Source organism: Delphinus delphis, chromosome 2, assembly GCF_949987515.2.
Source record: "Delphinus delphis chromosome 2, mDelDel1.2, whole genome shotgun sequence".
Taxonomy (NCBI): Eukaryota; Metazoa; Chordata; class Mammalia; order Artiodactyla; family Delphinidae; genus Delphinus; species Delphinus delphis.
The window spans coordinates 49,358,670-49,370,701 of NC_082684.1; positions in this window are offsets into that span (position 1 = coordinate 49,358,670).

The window sequence follows — 12,032 nt, forward strand, 5'->3', positions numbered from 1 at the left end:
CTAAAATAGCTTTAAAATGCATATATTATAAAAGGAGAAAAAATTTTAAAACCAGAGAATGATAAAGATAAGGACAGAAATTAGTGGACTAGAAAATAGACAAATAAAACAGAAAATTATTAAAGCAAAAAGTCATTTTTTAAATACAGCAACAAAATTGATAAACCCCAAGCTAGACTGAGAGAGAAAACGCAAATCACCAAAATGAGAATAAAAAAGGGGCTTATCACCACAGATCCTATAGACATTTAAGGATAAAAAGAATACTATGAAAAACTTAATGCCAACAAATTCAACTACTTAGGTTAAATGAAAATTCTTGAAAAATACAATTTACCAAAATCGATAGAAAAAGAAACAGAACATCTGAATAGTCCTTTATCTATATAAAAGTTGAATTTGTTATAAAAATCTTCCCCAAAATAAAACTCCAGGTGCAGATTATTTTAGTGGTGAATTCAACAAAACATTCATGGAAGAAATAATACCAATCTTACACAAATATTTTCAGAATCAGAGGAAGAGAGAACATTGCCCAACTCATTTTATGAAGCCAGAATAACCCTAATACCAAAATCTGACCAAAAAATCACAGAAAAAGAATTAAAGACCACTGTCCCTCATATGCACAGACAAAAAATTCTCAACAAAATATTAGCAAATTAAGCCCAGAAGTATATAAAAAGTATACTACATCATGACCAAGCAGATTTTATCCCAGAAATCAAGGTTGGTTTAACATTAAAAAAAAACAATGAATGTAATTCACCACTATTATGATATTAGCAGAATAAAGGAGAAAAACCATTTCAATAGATACAGAAAAAGTATACGCAAAATTCAACACCTATTCATGACAAAAGAAAGAACAAAGAAAACTCACTACAACCTGGGAGGTAGGGAATTTCCTCAAACTGATAAAGATCATCTAAAAAAAACCCTACAGCTAACATCATAGTTAATGGTAAAAGACTGAATTGTTCCCCCTTAAGATTTGGGAACAAAGCAAGAATATACCATTTCTATTCAACATTGTACTGGAGGTTCTAGAAATAAGGCCAAAACCAAATAAGGAAAAGAAAAAAAAAAAAAGGAAAAAAAACTGTAAAAGAAGTAAAACTGTCCCTCTTTTCAGCTGATAAGATGGTTTACATAGAAAATCCCAGAAAAATCTACAAAATGCCTATTAGAATCAATAAGTGAATTTGGCAAAGTCACCAGATACAATGTTGATATACAAACATCTGTATTTTTATATACTGATAGCTAATGATTTAAAAATAAACTTTCAAAAAATTGAATTTTTAGTAGCATCAAAACAGAAAATAGTAAATCTACCAAAATATTTCTAAGACCTAGATACTGAAAACTAGAAATCATTGCTGACAACAATTAAAGATAACTAAAATAGAAAGCTATATGATATTCATGGATTGGAAGATTGAACATGGTTATTATGATAGTAATTATCCCCAAATTGACTTTTAGATTCAATGAAATCCCTATCAAAATCCCAGCAAGCTATTTTGCAGAAATTGACAAACCTATTATAAAATTTACATGGACTTGCAAAGAACCTAGAATAACCAAAGCAATTTTTAAAAAAGAAGAATGAAGTTGGAACATTTAGATTCCTTAATTTTAAGAAGTACTACAAAGCTACAGTAATAATAACAGTTTTGTACTGGCAAAAAGATAGACACATAGATCAATGAACAGAATAGAGAGTCCAGAAATAAACCTATACATATATGATCAATTAATTTATGACAAAAGTGTCAAGATGAGTCATAGGGAAAGAAAAATCTTTTCAACAAATACTGCCAGATCAACTGCATATGGACATAGAAGAAAATGAGTATCAGTCCTAATCTCACACCATACACAAATGCTAACTCAAAATATTGGATCATAGACCTAAATGTAAGACCTAAAAGTAAAAATATTATCAAAAATACATAGGAGAAAACCTTTGTGATCTTGTAATAGGCAAAGTCTTCTTAGTACTCAAAAAGCATAAATCACGAAAGAAACTGATAGACTGAACTTTTTCAAAATTAAAAGTTTCTGCTCTTCAAAAGAAACAGTTAAAATATGCAAATGTAAGAAAATATTTACAACCCATATAAAAGACATATCCAAAATATATAAAGAATTGTCATAAATCAAAAGACAGCCTACTTTTAAAAGCAGATAAAAGATTTGAACAAACACTACTAAATATGATATTCGAATACTCAGTAAGCACATGGAAAGATGCTCAACATCATTATTCAACAGGAAAAGAAAATTAAAACTGCAGTGTAGTTTTATATACCCATTAGAATGACTAAAATTTAAAAGACTGACTATATCTAGTGCTGGAGGGGATATAGAAAAACTGGAACTCTCCTACACTGTTGATAGAACATAAAATGGTATAACCTCTTTGGAAAACAGTTTGATCATTTCTTGGAAAGTTAAATATACCAAACAAACAACCAGCCATTCCATTTTTAGATATTTACCAAAGAGAAATGAAAACAAGTGTCTACACAAAGGCTTAAAGGTGTTCATTGCAACTTTTTTTGGTAATTGACCAAAACTAGAAACAATCCAAATGTCCATCAACATGTGAATGGGTAAACAAGTTGTGGATATCCATATAATGGACAATTACCCAGCAATCAAAAGGAAGAAACTATTGATACATGAAACATGCAACATACAGTGAAAGAAAACAGAGCAAAAAAGAGTATTTGTGTGACTCCATTTACTTAGAATTCTAGAAAGTGCAGCTTACAGTTTCAGTAAAAAAGAAAAAAAACTCATGGTTACCTGGAGATAGGGGTAGAGAAAGGAATGGAATTACAAAGGAGTGTGAGGAAACTTTTAGGTCTGATAGAAATATACATTTTCTTGATTGTCACAACGGTTTCATGTGTGCATATGAATTTCAAACGAATCAAATTGTACATTTTAAATATGCACAGCTTATTGTTCATCAGTCATAGTTCAATAAATTTATAACATCATAAAGCAAAACCAGAAACAACCATTCTGATGGATCAACAAATTAAAACAGCATTTTTTTTCTTTTTCACCAAATGACAATATGTGTTAATTTTCTAAGAACGTTAATTACATTTTCCGTCCTATTTTCCATCTGTTCCTTATATGTTTCCTTTCCTTCAGGTTTCTTTTTTTCCTTTCTGTTTATTTTGGTTTCTTTTTTAATACTGAGTCATTCTTTTAATTTCTAGTGGTTCTTGGTTGACTGGAAGCTTTGTGTGTGTGGCAGGGGATGAGATTCATCACAGGTAGATTTCATCATGGAATGGTCTAGCAGGGATCCAGCCTTTTTGTTGGTGGATTCCTAAATTTCACTTTCTGCAGACCAATTCTCTTGGGCTTGTCTGTTTCCCAAGAGGAATCCCCCAGCCTCTTCCTTCGCGGGTTTGTGAGCCTGGCTGTCAGCATTCTGGGGTCAAGTTTGATAAGATGGTAAGATCCTTCTGCAGCTCTTCCTTCTGGTTTACAGAACCCTCCACATCTCACTACCACCCCAGGTTCTGTCTGAAGCCCCCAAGTTCTGAGCCCCTCAGACTACACCTCTTGAGGTAGGATCCCTACCTTTGGCTATGATGGGGAGGGCCAGTTGCACAGGCTAAGGGAGGGGGGTAGGTTTTGCTAACCCACTCGCAGCTCTACCCCCATCCTGCCTTCAGAAAAACCTGACTTATTCTCCAGCCTTTCTCCAGCACAAATGCGCTGGCTTTCAGCACATGTTCTGCTTTCTCTGTTCCAAGCTAGATACCACTTCCTCTGTTTCCCATCTTCCAAAAATGTATCTTGTCTGCTGTTGTCTCTTCTACTCTCTCAGTGTGCTGGGTTTACAAATATTTTATTCCTTCACTGTCATTAAAGTTGAGGTTTTGGTTGGAGTAGAGATAAATATGAGTAGTATAATTGTTCTCTATTAAAACCTCAAGGAAAAAATGATTTTAATATTGAAGTACAAAAGGTTATTGTGGGCAATGAATAAATACATCCTCCCTGAAGGCCACCCACGTGTCCGGTGGAGAGCTAGGTGTTAGAAGCCCAGACGCCTGTCCATGTGCAGCGTGCTCAGTGGGACTCCTCCCCAATACCTATTTAAGGCCATTCTTAAGAGTTCCTGGCATTGTCAATACCACGTCCTGTTTCAGTGTTTCCCTAGAGCTTCCCAGGATCTTTCCTGTGGATTCATTCTGAGCATTTATTTTTATTATTTGGGAGGTGGGGGGCATTTATTTTTAATGTGGAAACAGCATGGCTTTCAGTCAGTAGGGTAGTGTTATTTAGTAAACAGCTAACAGAATGGAACTAAGAAAATTCATGGTGAAAAGAGCAAAATATTCTTGTGAATCTGGTTGAAATGCAGTAGGAAAAGCAGCCGTTTTCATGTTTCCAACTTGCCCCGAACCAGGTAGTCCTGGAAGCAGTGTGTAGCTGAAATATACAGACATGGCAAATATTAAATTGTATTTTTATAACGATCTAGCAAGGTAGGTTAGTACTGTCATGGCACATATTATGAACAAGGAAATGAAGCCACCAAGTAATTAAGCTCCTTGCCCAATGTCACTCGACAAGTCATGGCACAAATGGGATTGGAACTCTTGGCCTCTGGGTTTTCAGCTTGTTTCTTCATCTGTGAGTCACCCTTTCTATTTTTTGTAAAGAGACTTGAATTATGGGTCAATTTCCAATTCCATTTTCAAAGAAGTTTACACTGATAAAACAAATGCAGAATGGCCCAAGATTAAGCTTTTCCTCATCTATAGGCATATTGTTCTGATGAAGCAATTCAGAAAACACACACCCTGATAGCCAGAAGTAACCCATACCTCTCAATTACCAGGAACCAGGTAGGTGGGGTCTACCCATTTGATCTCAATGAACAACTGCTGCACAGAAGCCCAGAAGAAGGGGAAAGCCCCAACCCAAAGCCCCAAACTCAGGAATAATCCAGTTCAAGCAGGAACATGCCTAAGAAAATCCCCACCAAAAGAAGAGTCGCTGAGCGAGATAACCACACCCTTATCATTCTTATCTCCCACAAGGGTCCTACTCATACATTAGCTCATTTGCACTCACAACAACCCCACGAGGTAGGTATTACTGACACCGTTCCATTTACAGAAGAGAAGAGGACCCCGAGGTTCAGTGATGTCACATGACTGTTTGGATTACACACTAGGTGATTGGCAGGGCCAGACCCAAAGCCCAAGTCATATGGATCCAAATTCCATGCTCTTCTCCAATACCCCGTGGGAAGAAGTCCATGACAGTTCCATTGTTTTGTGATCTTTCTTGCCTTCTTTCCTTCCTGCCTCCTCCCTCCCTCCTCACCTCCCTCACTGCCTTCCTTCCTCCCAGTCTTAACAGAATTTCTTCTGATGAGTTTTATCATGAAAACGAGAAGAGCTAACATTTGCTGAGTGTCTACTGTGTTCAGGAACTCTGTGTGTTAGGTACCTTACATGGATTTGCTCTTTACTGTTATTATCTCCCATATGTCAATGAAAAAACTGAGGCACTGAGAGGGAAGTAATTCAAACTAGGTCACCAGCTAGTAAGATGTAGAGTCTAGGATGTAAACCCAGGCAGTCTGACAGCGGAGTGGACAGTCTTCAACACATCACTACCTTGATTTCCTTTAATGCAAAATGAGCAAAAAAACAAACAAAACAAAAAACTTGATTTTTATACTGACCAGAAAATTGGTGGCAGGCAGAGCTTTTAGGAAAACACATTTCTCATCTGTTGGAGATGTCACCAATATTATGAATGAGCCCTTTCTCTGAGCTAGGTCTAGTTTTCATTTTTAAAGACAAATCAACAAAAAAAATCATTCTGTAGTTCCTTTTAGTTTTCCATCTAGTACAGTGCTAAATGCCATGCAGATATTATCCACAGTGGTTTCAGGGCTTGACTGGTGAGATTACTTCATTATATCAAACGTCTGAACAGTTCTGGTCTCTGTTATTGGTGATGTGAACACAAAGGAAGCAGCCTTTGACCCACAGCTGAACTCTATGGACACAACTGGCAAAAGGTTTCAGAGGTGGGAAGTTTTTTGACATCTTTTATTACTTCCTCTGGGAAGAAATAACGGGCAGTAGCAGCATCTAATCATGATTCATCTAATCATAACTCCACTGTCTCAATGCACACAAGTTCAATGGTTAAGTACCTTGCTATATTCTAAGAGCAAAAATAAAACAGCAAGCAACTGCAATTCCTAGACAGAGAAATTTCTCACAGAAACTCTTTAAACAATACATGCCCCAATTGTTGCAAAAGGTATGCTTTATCTTCCTGGGAAAGGAATACACAAATCTTGTGTGGCTAAGTATACACGTTTGTTGTTCAAATTTGCTGATCCCATTGGTTTCCCATGGGAAAAAAATCATTATATAGCATTAGGGGACTTTGGGTCCATTAAAGAAAATTTGACCAAGGGGATTCCACTAGCTTTCATGCAAACTATGTTTGGGAAGGGACTTGTTTTTTCCTCCCAATGTATCATGAACAGATACTTTTACCGTTTAAAAAAATTAATGAATTACTAGAAAAAAATTAAATGAAAACGTTAACAGACAATATACATACCCCAATTTTTAAACATAAAGTTACTTGATCATATTGCCATAAAGGCTTTCAAATGTTTAATTCTCAATTTCTGTACTTATCACAGACTGCTGATCGACATCTCCAGGACCTACATCAGTTGGAGGACTATACTTTGAATAGTCCTGGTTTAGAACATGTTCAGGACATTTCTCTTACTACTAATTTTACTGATTTCTTGAAATCAACCCCTTGTTTCCATGAAGCTAGTTGGATGTGTAGTGGTCCAAGATCCTTCACCAGCTTTAAAACTCTGCACTGCTTTTTCTAGAAAGCTTTTTGATCATATGTACCAAGAGCCACAAAATATTCCCATTCTTGACCCAGTAATTACATGTCTATGAATTTACCCTAAGGAAATAATATCACTTATGCAGAGAGGTGTTAATTGCAGGTTTATTGAAAATAGCCAAGATTGGAAACAGCATCAAGTCCCCAAATGGGAGAACTGTGGAGCAAATTATGTTCCATGCTGCCCAGAGAAGCTTCTCCTACATGCCAGACTAGGTCAATTTCCCCTGTCTATTCCCTTTCATGATCCACATGTATTTATTTCCTTTGTGGCACTATTATGATTAATTAAATATCTGTGTAATTATTTAGCGACTTCTAACACTAAGCCCTGTCTCTGTTGTTTTCTCCAATGCATCCCCAACACTTATGATAGTTTCTGGCACATAGTAGCTGCTCAATAAATGTTTATGGAATGAGTGAACATTGTATATATGAATAAATTCTTATGACTTGGAGAGATCCTCATGCTATAACATTGAGTGAAAAAGTTAGGATGTCAAATTGTATTAACAGAAAGACAAGAGTACTTAAGCTACCTAAGGTATTCCTAGATACCATTTTATGCTGTTAGCAAGAACTTGTTAGAATAGTGTCAGAAAAGCTAACGATCAGCATTATCTGTCTGAGACTTGTAACAAACATTAGAGTCAGCAATTGCTTTTTTAAGGTATGTTTGAAACAAGGAGAAAAGCAAAGAACTTTGCTTGGGAAAGTTGGTATAGTGATAATGGAGGGAAGAGAGGAAGCAGAAGTGCCCAGTGACTTTTTTACTTCTGTGCTATTCAACAAGGTAGCCCAGCGTTCAGCCTGCAGAGGGTAAAACAAACAGTGCAAAGAGGGAATTTCAGTTCCAAACAGGCCCTTGCCTAGTGAGCTAGTGAGAGAGAGCCTAGTCACTTCAAGTGGCCTCAAGAATCCAGGCCTGTATGAATTGGATTCCAGGGCCTCAAGGAATTTTAGAATCACTGACAGTCATCTTTCAGAGATTATGAGAAGCAGAAAAATAATAACAGAAGACTGAGGAGGATAAGGGATTATCAGAGAAAGTAATGTTTGCTCTTTGTTGCTAATGAAAACCAAAGCAAAACCAACGGATTTCGGTTATAAATAGATATTAGTGCCAATGTAAGAGGGGAAATTATATGTGGAATCTAAAAAAATGGTACAAATGAACTTATTTATAAAACAGGAAAAGAGTTACAGATATAGAAAACAACCTTCTGATTATCAGGGGGGAAAGAGGGGGAGGGATAAATTTGGAGATTGGGATTGACATATACACACTACTATATATCAAATAGATAATTAATAAGGACCTACTGTATAGCACGGGGAACTTTACTCAATATTCTGTAATAACCTACATGGGAAAAGAATCTAAAAAAGAGTGGATGTATGTATATGTATAACTGATTCACTTTGCTGTACAGCAGAAACTAACACAACATTGTAAATCAACTATACTCCAATAAAAATTTGAAAAAATAAAAAATAAAATTAGAAAAGAAAAAGTTGAAAAAACAAAAAAAAAGGAAAGAAAAAGTTGTAAGGGGGGGAAGTATTTAAACTAGCACCATTCAATACTTCCCTACATTGCCTTGTGCACCTCAGATGCTCTGTGACCTGCAAAGATGATGGAGGAGGACTGGGCATGAGGTGTTTATCCAGAAGACCTCTGCCATCCCTGCTAATTCAAGGGAGCGCTCTCATTCTCCCTGGCAGCCCAAGCTACAAAGTCACAGCCACGGTCTCAGAACCAGGGATCCTGAGTGTTTCAGTAACACACCTCTTCATTTCCATCACCAGCCCTCTGTGCAGCTTAAAACAGCTGCAGACATCTCAAGAAAAAGACCAAGAGTACATCATGGCTTGTGACTCAAAGTCCATACTGGCAGGTGGTTACTCTGCGTACAGCTGGAACCTATGTAACTCACCCTTTGCTCACCCCAACCCCAGTCCAAGCAAAATAATCAGGATGCAGACTAGAACACAGTCCAGGTTCCCTTCAATTCTCTTTTGTTTTCACATTCTTTATCTTCTAGTTTTCCTAATTATAAATAATCAATCATCCAATTGGTTCTGGAATTGCATCACTAATGGTTTGGAAAGATAGTATTGTGGTATTGACTGGGTTTAGAAAGACCAAGGAAGAACTGTCTCCCTAACTTCAAAGGACTTGTCCATTTAAAACACACTAAAAAGAATGTAAAAAACCCTAGAGATACCAGGCAGTTTAGACTAAAGACACCAAAAGCTTGAAGATAAGATACACCTCAGAACCTTCCATGGAAGCTGTGAAAATGCTATCAGGATCATCTCCAGAAAATGCAATTTACTGGGAAAGTCTAATCAGTCATTTGGCAAACATTTCCCTGGACAGATAAGAGATTAGAGTCGGGGTGAGGGGATGGGAAAGGGGCCATGCAACAAAGAAGGACAGTGACTTACTGGTATTGATCTTTCATATATTATCAACACAACTCTCTTCCACTCTTCAAAAATTATCGAAAATTACAACATAGGAAGCAATTTAGGTCAAAGAGTGAGTGAACAGCTGAATTTTGGAAACAAAGGAATCAAGTTATTCACATCAAGTGCAAGGCTCCTTTTTATGTACTTTATCTGGCCCTCATTCCAAGGCACCTTAGAAAGGTTAGTAAACAAACAATCATGTCAGAACCCAAACAGATCTCAGAGCAAGCCCAGACCGAACACTCAAGGTCCTCTTCGGCTACACGAGTCCATGATTTACTAAATATTCATGATTTCATCCATTTGTTCCACATTAATAAACATCTGTTCTATGTTAAAACATTCATGCTTTTTAATTAATTTATTTATTTTAATTAAAATTTTTTTTTTTATTTTTGGCTGCGTTGGGTCTTCGCTGCTGCATGTGGGCTTTCTCTAGTTGTGGCGAGCGGGGGCTACTCTTTGTTCCAGAGCATGGGCTTCTCATTGCAGTGGCTTCTCTTGTTGCAGAGCACGGGCTCTAGATGCACAGGCTTCAGTAGTTGTAGCAGATGGGCTCAGTAGTTGTGGCTCGTGGGCTCTAGAGCACAGGCTCAGTAGCTGTGGCGCACGGGCTTAGTTGCTCCGCGACATGTAGGGATCTTCCCGGACCAGGGCTTGAACCTGTGTCCACTGCATTGGCAGGCAGATTCTTAACCACTGAGCCACCAGGGAAGTCCCCATGCTTTTTATAAATCAGCCATTTTGCCCTATCGAGAGCTCCCATGAGGGATATTGTTTTACCGACCGACTAGGGCCTTCGTCCAATTATAGCGAGGGGCTACGGTATAACCTGCCCAATTCCTAACACCTGGACCCTACTGTATGACCAGGGCATCTTATAAAGCACAATCAAGTTGTGATATTTAAGAATGATGGATGTTCAAGAAGCCTATCTGCAGGGTGGAAAGTGGAGAACATTTTTTTTTTACTCTTTGCCACGTCATTAGCTTCAAATGGAAAACAGGAGGTTCCCAAAGTGCTTTAATAAATGTAGTAGAATATATAAGGACCTGACGTCACAGGGACTTGTAGCTTGTCAAATCAGCGTGGTTTGCCAACCACAGCACCCACCCTTCTGTCATGTTTCTTCCTAGTCATTATACACTCGAAGATTTATAGCCTTTTTTTTAATTGCCTCTGTAGGTTTTCAATTATTATTATAGTAAAAACTCTTAAACATGGCACCATCGCTTGTCTATTTGAGAGGGTTCCAAAGGGATTTAGCTGGTTCATTTTTACAGTTTTGACAAGCAACTGCTATTATGAAACGGAGGAACATTATTCATAGTCTGAATGCATCTCTTCATTGCAGGGAGAGGAGACTGGAGAGTTTGAGTCCCGAGAAATGAAGTGACTTGCCTCAGATCCCACAGCTTGTTAGAGGCAGAGTGGAGCCTAGGAAGTCAGAACCCCAGATCCCACGTCCAGATTGTTTTCTATTTCTACCATATTTCTAGTGTTTTGTACTGTCTCATTTATTAAGTTTGAATTACATATGTGTACATATATATAAAGTTTATCTCAAATATCTTATATAATGCCTCAGTTCAGGTTTTTTTCCCCACCAATTGGAATTAGTGAAGCTTTCTGTGCATTTGTATCTGAAGTCGTGGGCCCTCTGGAAATGGACTCCTTTGATAAAGCCAGTCAGCAACTGTGCTGCTCCCTGGAGTGGAACAGAAAGCATAATGCACGTCCTCTTCGGCAGACAGAGCCCCTCCCTGCCAGGAATGAGGTCCAGCCACAGGTCCACAGCAGCAGGACAGGTGAGATTAGCAGAGGCCCAGCGGGGACCCAGGAGAGCAGCATGAGCTAGAATTCCAGAATTCAGTCAGCCTGAGGACAGGCTAAGATGAGAGCAGCTGGGAGGCAGAGGGAGGAGAAGAGGAGTGGAGGAGAAAGGAAGGACCCTGGTGGGGAGAGACAGAAGGAGCAGGCGCCCAAGGCAGAGTCAGGAGTGAAATAAAGACGGAAAGACAGGACAGACCGGCTGAATCAAGGCAGGGCAGAGGCCAGCGTTCAGGGCGTCAGCCCACCTGGGACACATCCCATGACTCAAGGAGCCTGGGGACACAGAAGGCAGATGATCCGTGCCTGCAGCCAGGGACGGTGTCTGCCCTGCTCGTCTTGTACCCGGTGCCTAGCTCACGACAGGTCTTCCGACGTTGGTGGAAGGATGAAAGGGATGGAGGCCATTCAGGAACCGAAGCCGGAGAGTCTGATTATTAGGGGCTATGATCAATCAAAAAGTCTGGATAATAGCAAAAAATGCCATGAAAGTGAGTCAAGGTCCCTGGGAAACAGCACACACTTCTCCCCAGAGTTAGAGGAGTGGGAGGTGAGTTCACGGCCAAGGGCAGGAAGGAGACAACAGGACAGCAAGAGTGGCTGGAGGAGGTGGAGGGAGAGTCAAGAATAATTTTTATTTTTACTAATTATCCGCGGAAGCCTCCTTTTTCTGCCATCCATATCCCAAAACACTTGACAAAGACACTTTTGATTTAAATATATATAGATGTTGCTGTTAAGTGCATCACATTGATAGTGATAATGACAGCATTATTCTACTT